This window comes from Phyllostomus discolor, chromosome 7 (genome assembly GCF_004126475.2).
Source record: "Phyllostomus discolor isolate MPI-MPIP mPhyDis1 chromosome 7, mPhyDis1.pri.v3, whole genome shotgun sequence".
In the NCBI taxonomy this organism is placed as follows: domain Eukaryota; kingdom Metazoa; phylum Chordata; class Mammalia; order Chiroptera; family Phyllostomidae; genus Phyllostomus; species Phyllostomus discolor.
The window spans coordinates 36030595-36051194 of NC_040909.2; the positions used below are offsets into that span (position 1 = coordinate 36030595).

A 20600-nucleotide genomic window follows, 5' to 3' on the forward strand; every position below is an offset into this window, starting at 1 on the left:
ATTTATTTTGGTTTTACTTTAGTTTATTTATGAGCCAGGAATGACACTGATGGAGAATCTGTTTCCACATTAATAACACTAAAATAGATTTAGATGCATATCAGATGGAAGCTGAGTATCATTTTTAATTATGATTAAAGTGATGTTTTATTATTTTCCCCAAGAGAGTCATGAATTTTGACTCTGCATGAAATGTTAATTGAATGCACCTCCTGCCCCTTCAATCAGAAGGTATTCTTGGAAAGTAATTGTGGTTCTGTGTGGGCAGTTGCTACAGAGGGAACTTTCACTGAGTTCAAAGACTCAGTCTAGACACCTATCCCCTTTCTTACCTGCCCCAGCCAGGAGACAGAATCAGACACATGTAGATTTGAAATCCAGCTGTAGCACTAGTTATTTCATCTTTCTGAGTCTGAGTTTCTATTGTACAACTGTACAATGGGCATGATCCTCACGAGATGAAGATTTCATGAAACATGTGAAATGCATAGCAGAATGCCTGGCACAAAGTAAGTGTAATTAACAGTGTTGTTGTTGAGTTGAAGTTTCAATAAAAATGGGAAATCTCAAGCTAAAAAATCAGTCCATGGAAATGGTGGCAGAGAGTAACAGGGACACAACTGAGCAGGAAGGAAGGCAAATCTGGAAGAATTCCAGAAGGTGTTGGTCCCCTTAGCAGTTGTCTCTGGGGCTGCTTATGTTTTGGGGCACCTTCACTTACTTCTGAGTGGCAACATGATACAATAAAAAGGGCATGGACTTAGGCTCTAATCCTAGGGTTATTAAAATTGGAATAATAATGGTATTTTTAGTAATTGTGAGGATTATGTATGACAGATAAAAGCATCATCAATATTCTTGGTGCCAGATACCAGGAGGTCACAGTTACAAACTGATATAAGAAAGCATAAAATGGGGAACACATTCACCATGATGAGTTTATGAAGATTCCTCTTTAATTAGGGGAGAATGCCATTGAGGTTTTTGTTGGTTTTCAGAAAAATGAGCTAAAGACTGTGAAAGGGCCTTGGCATTGATATTGGGGTCTTGACTTGGTCAACAGTGATATCTGTGCCATGAGGGTCCAGTTCTTAACTCTGTGTCTCCTTTGTGACCATGTTGAGAACACAGCCACCCAGCAATTAGGACCTAATTGTTGGTAGGGTGACCAGCTTGTTAGGTTTTCTTGGGACTTTCCAAATTCTAGCATTAAAATTCCTGTGTCTCAGGAAACTCTAATTATAAGTAAACTGGATGATTCATGGCCCTACTTGTCACCCTAGAGATGAGGGGTGACTTTTGGAAAGCTCATTCCCTAGGCATCACAAGGCTTTAGACTTGATATCCCACAGAACAATGAGGTATAGGTTAAACCAAAGGAGATATTTTGAAGTGGCAACACAAGCCATACTACTTAGGGCCGCCTTGGGAGTGTCACCCATCAGGAACAAGTGCTTTGTCGTGATTCCTGCAGGCAGCAAGAGCTGGGTAGCAGCCCCAAACCCAGAGGAGGAGATGGTGTCAATTTTGGACGGTGATGGAGGAGACTAAGGATCTTCTTCAAATGCTGTGGGGCAGCAGGCCTCAGTTAGGCTATAATGCATTAAGTGGACTTGCTCCCAAGTGCTTGTGAGTCACTCTGAGAACTTTCAGCAATATGTACCTGGGAAAACATCCACCAGCCATCAGCAGAGGGACAGCTGCAATGCTGTGGATGTGTGAAGATGGGGCTGAAGGACTAGAAACATTCTGGGATTAGCTATACAGATCCCCAGGGGTTGAGGTCTGGCAACAACGATTGCACAGTTCACTTGGGTGCAGGATTGGCCCATGAACAAAAGGTCCTTATGGATTTCCTCCAACTGAGGGCTTCCATAAGATGTTTAAAGATTGGCTTATTATAATATTGTATCTACATATGAGAGATAGAAGGAACTGCACTCTACAGATATAGAGGTCAGGTTTCAACCTCAGTTCTCTCACTGAGTAGCTATGTGGCCCTGAACAACTCACTCTCCCTTCTTGGGCTTGGGATTTGCCCAAAGTTGAAGTGGGAGGTATGGATAGGATGATCTGTAGGAGACCTCTCAGCACTGACACTTTAGAAATTCGGCAGTGTTTTAGCTCTGTCTCTATTAATCAGGATTCTCCAGAGGAAGAGAACCTGTATGTGTATGTGTGTGTGCATGTGTTTTAAAGGAGATTTATTATGAGAAATTGATTCATGTGATTGTGGAGGCTGAGAAGTCTCATCTGCTGTCTCCAAGCTGGAGACCTAGGAAAGCAGGTGCTATAATTCAGTCCAAGTCTTTTGGCCTGAGAACCTGGGGATCCAGTGGTGTAGGTGGTGTAAATCCTAGTCCAAGGATCAAAGAAGATGAGATGAGATTTCCCAGCTCCATCAATGAAATATAGAGAAAAGGGGGTCAAATTCCTCATTCTTCTTCCTTTTGCCCTACTGAGGTCCTAGAAGATTAGATGAGGCCCACCCACACTGGGGAGAGCAACTTGCTATGGTGAGAGTCTACCATTTCAAATGCTAATCTCATCTGGAAACACCCTCACAGACAGCCCCCAGGATGATGTTTAATATGGGGACCCTATGAACAGTCATAACCCATGAAGTTACCACCATGGTATCTATGGGAAAAAGCTAGGGCTTGGAGGACGGTGTGCCCATGGGGTTATTGACTCCCCACTCACAGTCATAGTACCCCGCTGCCTCCCTGCTTCTCCTAAGCATTTTCCTACAACAGAGCAGAGCACCTGGGGTGCCAGGTGGCCTGGTGTAAGTCAAGCCCTACCTCTGTTAAGATGTCATTCCAACAAACATAGCTCTGAGAAAGGCTGTCCTGCCCCTAAAGTATTTTCCCTGTTCAAACAACTCCAGCTGAAAATCTGAGCCTGCATGAAGATAAATCGACACAGACAGATGTTCTAGCCAGAGTAATTGCCCTGCAACCCACACAGGAACATTTAGTCAACATGCCCAGCTTGTGGTCTGAGAAGCATGACGAGGCTGGGGGTTAAGCAAAGGCTTAGCAGAGTGCTTTTATCTGGCACCATAGTACTTAGGGCACTGGAACTCTCAGGGGGAAGTGGTTAGCAGGAGTGTAGGATTGTAGATTTTGGTGTCAAGAGCTACATAAGATATGACCTGGGCTAGGAAGATAACAGCAAATGGCTTCCATATGGGGCACCTACAATGTCCCAGGTACAGTGTAGGCACTTTGCACCTGTTATCTAATTTAATTATCTTTCAAACTCTAGGACATTGTTCTATCCATTTTATAGGTGAGAAAATTAAGGCTTACGGGGTTCATAAGAGGAGAGATAGTTTGTGCCCCAGGTGGTCTGATGTGAAATCCTATTTTCTTTTCTCTATTATGTATTAAATTCTAATTATCCTCATTTCACCCACCATTTTTGAAAAGTACTAAAACCCATGGGTCCCAGCCAAGAGAACTGGAGAGTACAGGAAGTTAGCAATGTCAGGAAGGTGTCTGCCAAGGCCTCAGTCTAGGACAGCCACCAAAGAGCCCAGCCCAGCAGGGCAGCAGGCTGTCTGCAGCAGCAGCAGCAGCAGCAGGAGCAGCAGCACAGCTGTGCCTGTGGGCTCATGGCCTGTGGTGGGCAGGGAGAGCCCCGGCGGACAGCAGTGTGCCTCGGTGCTAGACAGGTATTATGTCAACTTAAGAAATACTGGATAAAACTGAAAGCCACAAACAAGACACATAAACTCACAGACAATAGTATAGTAATGTAGGGAAAGTTAGTAAAGAGTAAAGGAGGTCAAACATATGGTGATGGAAGGAGATTTGACGTTGGGTGGTGAACACAATACAATATACAGATGATGTAGAATTGTACACCTGAAACCTGCATAATTTTATTAATTAATATCATCCCATAAATATAAAAAATACCCCCCCAAATAAATAAAATATCGAGATATTTAAAAAAAGAAATAGCAAGTACCCTTTCAAGAGGTGCCTGCTTAATAATTTTTTTAAAACTCTTAATTTGCATTCATTTTATGCTGAATTTATTCCTGGGCCATAAGTTTTTGTTCTTCAGGTTCTTCTGGGATATTTTTCTCCTGTGCAGTCTCCGTCTGTGGCTTGAAAACAGTTTGTTCTTCTTTGGTAAGGATCGCCTCAGTGCAGCAGGTGGGCTCATGTAGGGCTCATCCAACCATAAGCTCTGTGAGTACACTGGCTCAGCTTTGTTCACCTGGATATTGTCAATGACTGGAGATTCTATACCCAAACCTTTATGTTTAGTATTACCTTCTGCATTTTTAGGCATGTGCAGCAAAAACTCAGCACTCTTTTTGGAACACCAACCCTGTGTTCACCTGCACTGTTTGGCCAGGGCACACCTGTCAGCTCCACTGTCGTAAGGACAGAGTGGCACACATTGCTTCTGTAAAGTTATGTCTTTCAGCTGTTTGATGGCTTTTTGTGTGTGCATACCCTAATGGCCTGGACAATGGCATGTGTGTTCTTAAACTGGACACAAAGAATCAGATCTCTTGGTTTGCATGTCTTTGTGAGATTTTTCTGGGTTACGTAAATAGTGGCCTGTTTACAGAGATTACCGCAGGTCACCTACAGTAAGAACCTGCTTTATTTTTTATTAGAAACTTGGAACTAATTTGTGCTATGGAGGGGCATATCACAACAAGTCTGACAGACAACATATTAGGAAGGCAGATATATATTATTTGACAACTAAACATTTGGTGCCAACAGCAGGCATGTCTGAGGGATCATGCATTCGCTCAGCACGAGCACCCTGGTGCCCACTCTGCCCAGGACCATACCAGGATCTGAGAATACTGAGTGAGCCAGATCTGGTCCTGCCTTCCAGGATCCTGCACTCCCCTAAGGCCCTTCAAAAAGTGCTGAACTCTGATGGCGGAATGGGGGTGAATCATTTGAGAATGAGCTAAAGAATATTTCCATGTCAGGCGTTTACATCTGAAAGTCACAGCTATTTGGCTGTGTCTCTTAAGGGAGGTGGGGTGAGGTTTGGAGCTAATGCTTCATGGAGTTTTCATGGGGTAGAATTGAGGAAAATCTATTTCAATTACTTTTTAGAAGTTAAATTTACATAATCATTTGATGTAATGCTGTTCATTATGGGCTTCCCTGGAGTGGCATTAGAGCCACCGTCCCTGCAAGGGCCTCAGCACTGGAGTGGCATCCAGACATCTCTCTGCACAGGGAGAACCAACCTGCGCTCCCTGCCCCTGGATGAGCCCGACCAGGGATAATTAAGCCAACTGGGTGTGACAGTCCACCCAGAGGGAGAAAAGAAAAGCAAGCATTCTCTTTAATTAATCACTCTTTTTTCAAACTTGAGAGTAAAACACTAAAATTAAAATCCATTTTAATAATATAGTCTTCATTAATGTGAAATATGGTTTTAGGCAGACTTTAATTCAAAGCCTCATTTTTCAGTAGAAAAGAATATTGCTTTTTGTGTGACCTTTAATAAATCCAGAACTGACAATATGGAATTATAAAGGATTTCATAAGCAGCCAAATTCTGAGAAGAGCCCTTTCCCTACTGACTGGTTGTCCATGTGGCAGATGAGTCCACACTGTGACATTTGTGCCAGGCATATGTTGGCTCTGACTCCTGCAGGCTGCACGTGGAAGAGGACATGTGAGTGTGTGGCCCCCTCTATGGGTGCCAGAACCTGGCTGGCTTTTCTGAGTCCAGCCTGGTACCCTTCCAGCCACTGTCTGTGGAAGGAAGGACATTACCAGAGGTAACTTCATTGTTCCCAGTACTAAAATTTGGCATCTCCCCTGGGTCAAGGCTATTGAGTGTGCCATTTGTAAAAATTCTTTACAAAGAATAATCACAAGTATCTTCTTCCATTCAAGTTTGCTCTAGCCTGTATGATTTATTCAGCATCTGTTTCTACACTTTGGTAGTTTGCCTAGTTATTGAGTGAATATTTAGTGACAAAGAGTATGAAGAAATAATTTGCTTTCTTTAAAATTTTAATAGGAAGGCCTAAAACTGTTTCATGATTTTTGGAGACCATACCTTTACTCTAGCCCGGTGATGGACACCTGGTTCCTTGACTGGGGTGGCAAGAGAAAAGGGAAGTCACCAAGGACAGCTGCTGGGTTGGTTAGTGGTATACTGTATGTGATGGCAAGGGCATGCAGCCCTCACCTTCATGGGTCTCTTTCCAGTGAGGGTAACAAAAAAATAAACAGACAACACAAGGAACAGGCCTAGTCCCTGAGGCAGTAGAATCTGTGCCAAGCACGGAAGACGAAGTAGGAGTTACTCTGGTAGAGAAGGGGTTGGCTGGCAGGAGGTGGTTTTTAGCGTGTGCAACACTGTGCCTAAAGCCTGAGGGCGGACAGCTCTGGTGCACCCGGGGCTGTAGGGTATGTGGTTTGGCAGCGGTTCAGATAAGAAGACAGCAGTGGGGAGACAGGGGCAAGGCTATAATAAACCACAGATCCCATATTAAGAAATTTGTTTTCTAAGCGCAGTGGAACAGCATTTGAGTATTTTAAGCAAGGGAGTGACACAATGAGACCTGGGTTTTATTTATAAAGAAAACTTTGGAAGCAGAATTGGAGACAGCAGTGATGGATGAGAGGGGATCAGAGACAAGTCCCCTCTCAGGAGGCAGGCTTAGTGGAGTGTGGGGGGAAAGACGGAGCAAATTTTAGAATGGGACCCAAGGCTGAAATCACATCCTGTGTAAAGATTTGAGCAGTTCAGACTTGCAGTAGAGAACCTCACCCCTCAAAGTGTGGTGTATAGTCCCGGAACACCAGGCAAGGAAAAGTGGGAGCCCTCCCTACCCAATCTCAAAGCAGAGGATGGAGAACAGAAGACAGATTTGAGGTTACAAAGTTACAGTTGCAAAGACAGAGTCAGAAAATCTAGATCATGGGCAAGATGTAGGAGTAAGGTCGGGGCTAGTCAGGGTCAGCACTTGAGCTCTGCCGTGGTCACTACCGGGTTCTGCATTGTCTGGGAGGGCATTACCTCCACAGGGTATGTGCAGGAGCTGTCTCTACACCCAGGAAACCTGTTGTCAGCCTCTCTGAGCTCTAGGCGCTGTGCTCGTGGTACCCAAGGAGTTGATATACTTAATTAGTGTTGGCAGCAGCTACATTTGTTTATGACATTACATAATCAAATTTGTATAATTGCTCTCTTATAACTCACTTTAAAAAATTCAAAACAGCACAGTGCAGGCAGGGAGAATGTGTGCAGGGCGGCCTGACAGGTCGGCATTCCAGCCTTTCCTCACGGGGCAGAGTGTGTGTGCAGAGAGAGAACACAGCCAGAGATGTGAAGTGGAAGAGCTGTTTCTTGGCCTGCCAGAATCAAGGATGACTTCCTTGGCTGGAACAGATCCTAGTTGAATTCTTTCCACTATAAGGAGATTAAAAGTTTAGGATCCCAGGAGACAAGGACTCATCAAGAGTTTTAGTCTACCACCCAGACATGGCTGTTACCATTTCTTCCCTCTAACAGATGTAGGATTTTTTTTTTTGATTGAGTGACACTCCTGGAATCAGAGCTTCCATGGGTGGTGATGGGGATGGACTGTCAAGGTTCTGCTTAAAGCCACAGGCAGACATTTGTTGGGAGTAGCCAGGTAGCTTTTTATAATTGTCAGGGCCAAGTTCTTCCTCTTCTGGAACTTTTCTTGGGGTAGATATTGTGAGTCCCTTACTTATATTGGGCACATTTCTCTTCATTCTTTTCTAGAAGTCCTAAAATAGGTTAGGAGGGCCTCTTTAGAAGAGATTTTCAGACTTCCCATGATCTCACCTCTTGTTGCAGATACATGAGATACCTGTGAGTTGCAGATCTTTGCAAACATTAAGAGATAGAAATAGTAAAATTACTAAACTTCTGGGCTTTTTGCAAGAAGGAAAAATCATCACATATAGGGGTGAGGAGAACTTGGACCCCATGGAGAGACTATTAGGAGTTTTCCCATAACTAATTCTCAATCTAGGACTCACTGTGGCTTCAAAGTTCCCATGAACTGTCTGAAATGTGTGTATAATTTTTGTGTATGTGCATTTGTACATGTTGATGGGAAGCAGAACCTTGTCATTCATAAAGTTACAAAGGCTGTGCCTTTAAATAGCTTAAGCACTTAGAGCATTTTTAATGGTTAAGTTTATGAAGAGCTTCAGGTGTATCCCAGGTGGTCCCTGTGTCACCTGTGTGAGTGGGGCAAAGCAGAGAACATCTCCAGTTTACATGAGAATGTTGGATCATAGCAGTGTTCAGTGCTCATTGACTGCATGCTACTGATTATCAGAAACTGGACACATAACCAGGATTTTCACTCCTGTTCTTTTAACTCTGGCACAAGCTCTAAGAACAGAAATAATTGGCTTTATCCACATAATCCAGGACGTTTGGACATTTGGAAACATTTAAAGTCCTTACATCTTGAATCTGGGAAATTGATTTCTGTGTGTGCAAGTCAGATCTCTACCAACTCAAATATTTCCTTTCCCCACGTTTTGCTGACTGAAGAGTCATGGGTAGTGTAAAATGACAAAGCAATTTTTGTGTCAAAATTAGGTCTAGGTACAACAGCTGAAGATTAGAGAGACCTTTCCTCAAAAGTATCCACAAGCACTGCCTCTCCCATTCTTTAGCTCAGTCTTCTCCTGGGCACTTGGATCTCTCCTTTAAAAAAAACTGTCTAGATGCCTACTGCCCCTTAGGTGATAGTGGAACTTTAACTTTGTTTTAAGCCACACTGCTCCAAAAAGCAACCTTCGGAATACTGTGTTTTCAGTTCACAATCAAACTAATTCCTAAAGGAAAATATGTATCTGAATGGTTGCAACCTGTTCCAGTGTATGAATGGAGTCTGATGCTTCACCTTTCTGTGTAAAATTGGTGTCACCACATCAGCCTCGGGGGGGTTTGCATGCACAGTGAATGAGATGAAATGAGAAGGTGTCATCCCTATGCTTGGCCCAGAGTAGGAACCCAAAGGTAGTCATTTGCCGTCACATTTTTCAGAATGAGTTTTAGTTATTTCTGTTCTCTGTCATCCCTACTTTACAGCCTAGAAGAACATGTGCTGGACCAGACATTCTAGGAAAAGTGTGTTTCTCAAGTCTTCACAGCACTTCACTTTGGAACATGGTTCTCCCAAGGTTAAACACTACCGATTATTTGAGACTTCTATTGGATTCAGTTCAACACAAAGATAGCCAAATAAATAGCAGTCACAGAAATACCACCAGAGCCATTGTACGGTGTTTAGAATGCACTGAGTTGTTTTGTTTTTAATTCACACTCTGATTCAAGAGTGGACGTCTTTCTAAGCAAGTGTATACTAGGCCATGTGTTTGTTCTATGCTTAACTTCTATGCTGGAAGTTGGATTTCACATTCCCAAGTGTCTGGGGAGATAAGCTTAGTGTGCAGAAAGCTTTTGAGAGCAACTTGTGTGGTGTAGAAAGGCAGAGATTACATGCTTAATAAATATTTTTAAAATAAATTAATATTTTCACAAAAGTGAATTCAGTTCACTGGAATGGTTGAAGAAAGGTATAGAAGATAGGTTTCTAACTTTTAAAGCAAATATGCTTCAAACTAGTGAGAAGGCCTACAATAAACAGTTAAGTGTGAACTCCATAAGTAATTTTAATTTTTGGTGCACATGGTAAGGGGAAAAGTCTCCAGGGATCATTTAGGAGATTAAAATGATTTAATAAAGGAAAGTGTTTAGGTGAAAAGTAGAAAACCGTGATTCAGTTCATGGACAAAACATAACCAGCAGTAAAAGAGTCAGCCTGTGTGATGAGAAGGTCTTATATCACTTAGAGAAATGATGGGAAGGATTTACTGTAAATCAGATGTGTCATGATCATATCTTGTATTTTAAATGTATTACTACTCAGTTGTTTACAAAGAAGTGGAGTGGCAAGCATTGTTGGTAGTCCAGCCTATTTCTTTCCAGTGTTTGGTGCTGGAGGGTGTGTGTGTGCTCTGATCACATTCTGTGTATAAAATTATGTTTGTATAATATTAAATATCCCATGTCATTAAAAACATCTTGAAATATGTTTTTTAAATGGCTGCAAAATGTTTTGACATATTGATGTATCAAACCTTAATTAACCATTCTTCTGTTGCTGGGCATGGAGGTTGTTTCCAAACCTTTCCAGATATAAACATAAATATTTTTTAAAGCATTACAGTGATCACTTGTGTGCTGAAATATCAGCATGTATTTCATATTCTTTCCTTAAGTTAAAGTCCCCATAGACAAATTGCTGGGTCAAAGGATATAAACACTTTTAAGACTCTTCACATACATTCTTTCAGATTTGTCATTTTGCTTTCCTACTAACTGTGTTCTGGTGCTCTCCCTTTTACAAATTCTGCCAATATTGAATGCTATTATATATTTTTCTACTTTGGTAGCAAGATCATCTTATCTTCGTTTTAAGTTGTTATTCTTTAATTATTGATTGAACATGTCTCCTAATGCTTTATAGCATTTTTAATTTATTTTTTTACACATTCTCTGTTCATAGGTTTTAGCCTCCTTTTATTTTGTTAAGCTAATTTTAATCAAGTTAGTTAAACAGAACTTAAGATTAAGAAAAGAAGATTCTGTGTGGAATCTTCTACCTACCAATTTGCTAATTCCACATGGGCAGTGATTTCCTCATAGACACATGTAGCTGAAATTACTTTAATGCTTTTTACTTAGGTCAAGTATTTATACATGGGTTTTTTATTTGACAGTTAATCCATGGCCTAGCTTTAGGAAGGCATTATTTCCTCCATGTGGCCATAGATAATGGATGAGGTCATTTCCAATTCATTTGTCTTTTCTTTTTTTCCTTCTTCTGGCTCTCTTGAGTTTAACCCTTGAAAAAGCTGTAGACACACCACAATAAGAATAAAAAGGCATGTTTCTGATGGGAGGTTTGTCATTTCCCATTTACTGCTGTTACATGTATTATTTTCAAACCTGAGAGGATGAATTTTCTACTTGCAGTTAAATTTCATTACTTCCTCTTTATTGCTATTTTTTAAAAAATCCCTTTAATGTCTTTCTTTTGTGGACACTTCCATCTTAACATCTTCAAACTGTTTTCTACAGGGTGCAAGACCTCTTTGGGTTTTAACAATATGTTGGAAATTTCTATTATTCTGACACTTGCCATATGATTACTAGAAGCTGTCTGATGACAGGAAGCACTATTGAAGGGTCTTCTGTGGTATTATCTTTATTTTCAAAACCTGTTCATGGTATTGGCTTTCTCATTGATTAAAATCATGGTATGCATATAACATGACTGTTTGTGTAGATGAAGCGCTAAGCAACATGGGGGCACATCCTTGGCAGTAAATTGATAACCTTACAAGTGTGGTGTCTGTGCCACACCATTGACTTCCATGGGAGTGATTCCCCTTGGTAATTTTGTCTTAGTCTCCACATATCTTCTATGGATTATCTCAGCTATCAGATAATCCATAAAATCATTGATATTTGTATAATTCTCTAAAAACTTCAGATTTTAGAGTCACCCTGTTCTTCCTGATTAGGTGTGCAACCTCAATAGATTTCTTAACCTCTCTGAGTCTTAGTTTCTGGATTTAGAAAATGGTGGTTAAAGTAAAAACTTGCGGGATCATTATGTTTGTACTATGCCTATGTGAATGTTTATTTGCAGTTGAAAATGATCCAGGAGGGTATGAAAAATACATATCTAGTGGCATGGAAGCAAGAGAGGCTGATTGCTGGAGTGAAGGCTAATGGCGATCAGACCCAGCACATGATGGTGAAGAATGAAGACACCTCTTTCCATCCCATGTTAGGACAACAAAACACTCAGACTAACTACTTACCGATAGTTCCAAGAAGGAGAAATGCCCCTGGAAGAAAGTTTAAAGCTGAACTCTGATTGTATGAGAACATTTGAAGCTATAATTCTGTACACAGTCATTACAAATGCCATGCTAAGTATTTTCCTTCCATGTTTCATGATCATATAAAGTCAATCCTCATTATTCACAGATCACCTATTTGTGAGCTTACCTATTTGCAATTATTTGTAATCCCAGTATCAATACTCACAGTGTCTTCATGACCATTGGTGGGTACATGGAAGTGGCAGAAATTTGAGTCACCCAGTGCACAGGTTTCCAGCTGAGGTCAAACAAGGAGACACTCTGCCTTCTTGTTTCAGCTCTCATATATAAACAAGTGTCCTCTTCATAGTCTTTTTCCTACTCTGCTTTTTGCATTTTTGGTTGGTGATTTTGCTGTTGTTGGTTTTTTATTTTTTAAAGATTTTATTTATTTATTTTTAGAAAGGGGGAAGGGAGGGAGAAAGAGAGGGAGAGAAACATCAACATGTGGTTGCCTCTTGTGCGCCCCTTACTGGGGACCTGGGCCACAACCCAGGCATGTGCCCTAGACTGGGAATCAAACCAGTGACCCTTTGGTTTGTAGAATAGCATTCAACCCACTGATCCACACAGGCGGGACTGATTTTGCTGTTTTAATTGGCCTCCAAGCATAGTGTGGAAGTGCTGCCTAGTGTCCTAAGAACAAGAAGGCCGTGGTGTGCCTTATGGAGAAAGTACTTGTGTTAGATAAACTTTGTCCAGTCATGAGTTATAGTGCCATTGACCATGAGTTCAGTGGTAACGCATCAATAGTACATATTAAATAAGGTATTTTAAAACAGAAACATATAGAAAACAAGGTTATATATTTCTCAGTTGATGAAAATGTTATAACCAGAAGCTCTCAGGAACCTAACCCTTTATGTCCCCTAGGGGCAATGATTCAGTGTTTGCTAATTCAGTGTTTATAGTGGCTTTATAGAATGTAACTACTGTGAATAATGAGAATGGACTGTGGCTGACGATGATTCCTTTTGAGGATGGCTCCCTTGCATTGCCTTCCATTGACCTGCCAGCAAGAGATGATCTCTAGCTTGTTAAGGAAGCAACCTAAGAGCGTGGGACAGAGAGACAAGAGAGTAAGAAATGGCCAGGGGATTTTAGAGTAACTGAAAAACTGGTAGTTCTCATTGAACGATGGCTATTCTTTGAGAACTAGGCTGGTAGAAGGGGGCCTAAGAGTACAGGGATGCTTCCACACACATATATTGAGAGCGTTCTCTTTGTCAGACCAGAGGCTGAGATTACAGAGGTGACTTAGATAGGGCCTTACCCCCTAGGAGCCCATTGTCTTTGATCTCTACCTGCCCAGCCTCTCCCCATCTCCCCAATAATGTGCAGGCCACAGTTGTACTGCATTACACATCATAGATAGTCCATTTCGCAGTGAATCTATGAGGAAGTACTGTTACTATTGTCACTTTTTAGAGGAGGTAACTGAGGCCAGATAACTTGCCTGAATTTACTCAGTAGATGGCAGGGCCAGGAGTTGGGTCCAGAAAGTGGAGCTGCAGACACTCAGTCCTTCAACAATGGGTCTGCACTGCCCTTTCCAGCAGAGGTCAAATGCAGAAACAAAGCCAGTTCCAAGTTGTAGATACCAAGTTGTCTGTTGGGGATGTTCACAAGGGATAAGGGAGCCCAGAGGAGGAGCCCTAGGCCAGTGTCACCTCTGGAGGCTCAGACACTAGAAGGTCTGAACTAACAACTCAACAAAGCAGAGAGGGCTGGGAGGCACAGGGAGACTGCACAGGCTTTGTGAGGTCAGCATCCTAAACCACAGCTGACCCATCTGAGGCCCCTTGAGACCAGATTTCAAGAAAATAAGCTTTTGTTCAAAAGAGGCAATCACTCTGGCTAGCCTGTCCCCATTGAGTGTGATTAAATGCAGTTTGAATGCACTTTTCACTGGCATTGATTTTTAAAAGTGACTCTCATGCTGCAGATATGAAATAAAAGCTGGTTTTATTTGAAAGACAAATAAAACCAAAAAGTGCTTTGAGTTTTCTTAGGTAAAGGCTAGGTTTTCTTCATTCTTCTTACCCCCACATAGCTCCTGAAGAGGGAAGTTTACAAGTCAGCAAGAATGTTAGACATCAAAGGGATATTCAGGGCCAGAGGCCCAAGGAAATTGGGCAGATAGAGGCATTGGTGCCATTCTGAGCCCCCTCCTGTGATCTGTAGCAATGAATTCAGAAAGCATTTCCACATTGTGGAAATTAGGCTCTAGCATTCTGGAGCCACTTGCTAGGTGGGAATAGCTGGTGCATACATCAACACTGCATTCCTTCTGCTCAACCAGCTACAAGGGACCCACTGTGACTCATGGGAGTTCCCAATACACCTTCCAGTACTGCACCTGACACCTTTCAATAGCCCAATGCCAGAAACGGGGTGCTGGATTGCTGAGGGTGACTTGATCCAGCAATCAATCTACTGCCTGTCTGTTCCTCTCCCTGCACCTGAAGTTGGCTTGCCCTCCTTCCCATTGTCCTTTAATGTCCTTCATGGCAGAAGGAATGCAGAGAAGGTGTCGTTCCAAGGGGATGCTCCTAAATTCTTAACCTTATGGGTGAATAAAACCATTAAGGCATAAATGGACAAAAGAAAGATAGGGACGGGGAGGGGAGTGGGTAATGGAGTGCGGAGGGAAGGAGGAAGATGGGCAACATTGGGAATCCCACAGCAGCAGTGAGACCCACAATAACCACAGAGAACTTGAAAAAGTATTCAGTTCATATGAGAAGAAAGTAGTTTTGGAGTCTTGATAAAACTAAGAGATCATCTTTCAACTTTAAGTCTAAGAAATGCCTAGCTTCACCACATGTGTATGTGCCGAAAGAACAAGTCCAGTTCTCAGCTACCAGAGAACAATTTGAAGATGTATCAATTGGTATCCTGTTTACAGGTTGGTTGCTAAAACCCATCATGTATTTTAAGTAAGTTGTTCTGCTGCCAGTAGAGGCTGAATAAATGAAATGTGTCCGGATTTCCACTGCTGTGTTTCGGTTCCATCCCTCATGTTTGCATCAGGCATTAAAGTTTTGACAATTTAATGTTGGACACTGATTAGTCTAACAACTGATCATCCTTCACAGTAAGTTTAAATAGACCTGATTCATAGGTTCACTGGTTGTTTACCTGACGGCTGGTGTTAACCAATGATTTGTCTTTACCTATATAGAGAGCAGGCAGAGAGTGGTGGCATTTCATGTGCCAACTCTGATTGTTAGTTATTGTTTGGAACATTGTGCTGGAAAGAATCCCGAGGCTGAAATTGGCTCATTAGGGAATAGTATCATTATCAATTAGCAGTGTGTACCATGAGTGCAGGTGGAGAAAACTGGGGCAAGTGAGACTGTCTCTTTCATTCCTGGATTAGAGATACAGCATTTGGAAACCAGCTGTACTTGGAAATCCTAGGTGGATAGAAAATGGACCATGTTTCTCCCAGGCCATCAGCTTGAATGTGTAGCTGGAGGAGACTGTATCTTCTTGTCTGTTACAACACTTGGGTCTCTCCTTTCAACCCACCAAGGCTTTTCTGAGCATCTATCACTCTCTATAAGCCTCAGATATCTTCCTGAAGAAGAAGAATGAGGGGGATGCAGCCTAAGGAGCAAATATAAATAAAGGAAGTTTGGAACCAAACCCAGCTCTGTGTTGCTCCTCTGTAAGTTCTCTTTGATGTAGGATGCCTATGCCCTGGCCTCACCATCCCAAGCCACTGGTTCCCATTTCCAGGTATGCTGCATGCTTCTGGGTTTCAGAGCAGGATGAAAGCCTATCTATGTTGAGAGAACAGTGAAGGTCAGGGAGAAAAGCTGAGCCTTCCTGAAGCAGAGCAAGTCAAGCAATAACAATTACCAAAGGAAGTTGAAGGTGGGTAGGATGATGATAACATACCTACATTCTCAAGGTACAGGCTGCTTAAAACTGCCCTGTGCATCCTTCAGGCAGAAGTCCAGATAGCTTCCATGCCACATTAGCAGTGTATACCATGACAGGCAAAACTTTAAAACACAAAGGAAAACCTCAGTGATTTCTAGTTTTGGTGGGCCTGAGGAAGGGCTTGCCATCTTTCTGATACCTCAACTCCACATTTGCACTGAGCTTTGCAGGCATGAGAATTCCGATATGACTCAGAAGCCCCAGCATTGGGACAGAACAGTGTGGATAAAGGCCTTGGGAGAACATCTCAGGAAACTGTATACCTAGAAGGTGCAGCTATTCTTGGACTTTGATTGATTCTGTGAAATGAAATTATACACACATTGACATCAGTTAGCTCCTATCACATAAGCATATCATTTGAGCTTAAGTAACAGACTGCATAGAAATGGAGAATGAACTGGAGGCAGAGGAAAAGAGGAGGGCAATAATACTGTATACCAGACTTTGAGCTTGGTGGTAAAAAATCTCATAGGCATGCCTCTGTGACTGTCCTCACATAGCCTACTATCTAGTACGAATAGTCTAGTAAGTACACAGTGACCTGAGACCCAACAGAGTGGGGCCAGGCTCTCTGTGTCTTCAGAGGAGGGAGGATCATCCAGCAGAGGGCTGGGCCAGGAATGTGTAGTGAAGGAGCATTGGACTTGCATTCATACGTTCATTTACTCAGACTTTTGATCAACCTTTCTTTCAGCATATACAAACCCCATGTTGGGTACTGGGGACATAGAGACCATTGAAGCTCAGTTATTCCCTTCAGGAAGTTCAGGGGATACATATGAAGAAATAGGTACACATTATAATGTTATGGGTGCTGAGATAGACCTGATGAGCAAGGGAGGAGGCAGGCAGGACTGGCTGCTGCAGGCTTTCCTATGGCACTTTGGGGCACATTAGAGAATGACACCTCTTCTGGACAGATGCCATCCGTGGGTATGTATGTGGTTTGGCAAGCAGAAGACTTGAAAAGAGCCCCAGTCTTCTGACTGACTCAATACCCACCATTGGTGTTGACTTAACCAGTGAATCATAGGAGTGTCCAGGCACCCCTGTGCAGAGTGCAACCTGCACAACTGTGCATAGCACCCCAGTGGCAGTGGACTAGAAGCATACAGTCCATGTCTTAACTCTGATGCTGTGTAACCTTAAGCAAATCATTTGACGTCTCAGAGCTTATTTTCAATATGTACAGGATGAAAACCATAATATGCAGCTACTTTGATTGCTGTGATTAGCAGCAGTCAAATAAGATAATGTACATAGAAGTGTTCTTGGCCCTGGAAGAGACTCTACATAGATATTAAATGTAATTACTCAGTAGAGATTTGTCTATTGATTAATTGATGAGAGATACCTTTAATAAATCTGCTAGTGGGTAAACCATACTTTCAACAATTTCTTTTCTTCTTGCTTCTCTCTCTTATTCTCCCTTCCTCCCTCCCCACACCCCCATGTCTCTCTCACACTCACACCTACCTTCTACCATCAGCCTTGCCAATTCACAGGCCTGCTTCCTCTTTGCTGAGAGACCCTTATTTTGTTTTAAGGATTTTAGTTAAGAGACAGCTTTTCCATAGAATCATAGAACTAGATACAACTTAGAATTTAATAGTGTTCTTTAGGCCATTCCTTGCTTAGTTTCTTGAAGAAAGGATTTTTTTTAAGTGGACATAGAAAATAGTCAGAAAGTGTTTGTCCCCAATAGCTTTATTGGAAAAGCATTATTGGGCCAAATGAACCAGGCTGAGCATTTGCATTAATTAAATTGACCATAAACCTAGCTTAATGTTTCATTTCACCTTTCTCCTGGCATGATGGTACCTGAGTGCTTTGGAACTCGGATACACCCACTGGTAGGGATGGCTGAAAGATCAGCAACAATCAATGTTTGCAATCAAAGAAGATTAAACTACGTATTAATTAATGGAAATCTAATGATCAACACTCTGTGGGGCAGAGTGGGCCAAGACTGCAGTGCCTTCACAGAAATGGAAGTCATTAAACAGTGGACCCTTCTGGAAGGAAAAGCTTTTGTTATTGTTGAATTAAACTGTGTGCATAATCTAATTCTTTAACCAGTGGGGAGAAAACCAAGTGATGCAGAAAATTCAGACATTGTGAAATGCAGCACCTGACCTGAGTTCCAGGGGTGCTCTGGCCCCATAGGAACTTGGAGTAGCGTTAAGAAAGGGGGCTCACTCCTGGATTCAAAGCCCAGCCCCATCACTCGCTAGATGTGTGATCCCAGGAAAGTTACTGAACCTCTCTGGGTCCCAGTTTCCTGATTTGGAAAATGGCCATAATTGTTGTATCTTGAGGCATTTTGTAAGGATTTGAAGTGGTGAAGATAGAAAGGCAGAAGGCAGAGGGAGGAAATGCAGGCTGGTTTGTTGAGCCGATACTGGGCCCCCATTTTTGTAGACAGGAGTCCATTTAATCCTTGAAGCAAACATATAAGACACACCTTATCAGACCCATCTTCAGAATGAAGATGCCAAGGAAATTAGAAAAGAATAAATACTGGAAATGCATGAATATCCTAGTGAGTAAGGATTTGATGGCTCTCATTTATTGAGAGAACTAACTATATATGGCTTCTGCTATTTGCTGCTCATTCATTGCTTATTCACTCACCTGTGGTACTTGGAAACTGTTAACACAAGTGAGGAGATGGAGACTAAGAGAGATCAAGGGTAAGAGTCAATGCTGCAGCTGGACCACACCCAGATGCCCTGGGCTCCTGAGCCCCGGCTCATTGCACTCTTCCAGGGGTGTCCACAGAAGGTGAGAGGTTAAATGGAAGATGGCTGTCATCCTCTTTCTCTGTCATCCCGTTTATGAAAACATCAGACAAGGCCTTCTTTGAGATGTGCCTATGGTCTGTGAATTCTGTTCCAGAATTCATAAACAGAAAATGGAAGAACATATGTGACCCACCATAAACCCGGTGTTAACTTGTGTCTCCTGACCCCACCCCTAGAATCATTCACACATTGGGTCAGTAAATAACATGATCCTTCACAGCAAAGCCAGGTTGTCGTGTTCAGGATGGGAAGAGGGCATGTGAGGGTATTGTAGGCATCCTTCCTGCCCATTCTGTGGGTTTGTGAGTCTATGATTGGGAACCCTGGTCCAGGAGGTGGCAAGTGCCACGGGGACACTCAGCATCTCCACATGATTTTATCATGGCTAACAGAATGACTGGAGCTTCACTTTACTAAAAAGCATGTGCATTATCACCTGGCTGCTGATAGCAGAATTCTGGAACCTGCAATCCAAAGCAGTCCCAAGGGAGGACTTGCAGCTCCCTCCCCATCATTATTCCTCCTCAACGGACCTGGGGAGATGTCTGCATTTGACTTCTCAGCCAATCATGGAGACAGTTTAGCACCATCAGATAGTCTTTCCACGAAGTAATAATTGAAGAGAAATTACTCTCTAACATGTTCATGCCAGATAATTCTTTACCAGAGTCTCTGGGTGATTTCCTTCCTGGGGAGCAGCATAATTACTTTGCATTGGCTCACCAAACAGATGATGGCTCAGTGCATCATTGCCCCCAATTGAATGGATTTAGAACACCATTGCATTCTGCGGTCATTTATCCCTGAATCTCTCGGAGGTCACCTCTGCTCACCAAGGTCCCAGACACATGAGAAGGCAGAAGCCTGAGTACCAGCTAATGTCCAAGCAGAAAAGGCAAGTGGCTGGTTTTCAGAGTGCTTCTTTCTGCTCACCTTCCCTGCAGACTAATTGTTTATTTCATCAAAAGTCCTGCCTATTTAGTAGCACCTGAAGCTGCTTGCTGGGTCTTACTGGTTTCAAAAGAAGGAAAGCTTGTGAAATTCAAACTAAGTGCATCTGTGTAATGCAGATACACAAATGTATGTGGGTTCCCAGCAGAGGCAAAATGTGTTTGCTTAAACCAGTGAACACTTAGCTTCCAAGATAAAAGTACAAACAAACCAATTGTGCATTCTCCAGCTTCCTTTGTTAATATTTCGTGCTAGTCATAGTAATAGCAGAGTGTTTAAAGCAACTACCAGGGCTGTGTTTCAAAGTGAAGCCATTCACTTTCCATGCTTTTACAATAGCAAAGGAGAAGCTGGATAAAGGACTACCTTCCCTGATTTTGCTTTGCTCACACCTAGGTTCATAAAAGCCTGTGGAGTAATGTGGGAAAAGGAAATGAGCTTTTCGAGCAAGTTAAATCTAGGTCCACATCCTAGCTCCTCCAAGACTAGCTGAGTGACCTTGAGAAAGTTATTTAATGTTGTGGGCCTCAGTTTCTTCCCCTCTGGTATGAGGCAGAGAGACAATTTAATCACTATGCATAGGGAGTGAATATGGTCGGCAATTAATACCTCATGGGTAAGTGTGAAAAAAAGTAAGATTCTGTCTGGGAAGGGGTATGTACGATGTTCAGAACACAATAGCCAATCAATAAGATTTATAATAATTAGAATGACTATTTAAAATGTAATGCTCAGTATTTTATATTTCATTGTGTTGATTACTAGATGGGAAATCATAAAATGTTTAAGGAAGATTGTGATTGGCAATGGGATTTTTCTTTCAGTTTTGGCTTAATTTTGAAAACCTTCAAGGAAATAGCTCTTACACTGACCCAGTTCTTTGGAGTCTTGGAGCCACCTACTCTTGTCCTCATTGGCTCTCTCACTCCACTGT

General features: G+C 42.2%; 1 protein-coding gene across 2 annotated transcripts in view; it reads left to right on the forward strand.

Annotated features, from left to right (window-relative positions):
- CLSTN2 (calsyntenin 2) overlaps window positions 1–20600 on the forward strand; it is a 576448-nt gene that overhangs the window by 301427 nt on the left and 254421 nt on the right. The gene's annotated exons all lie outside the window — the stretch shown is intronic.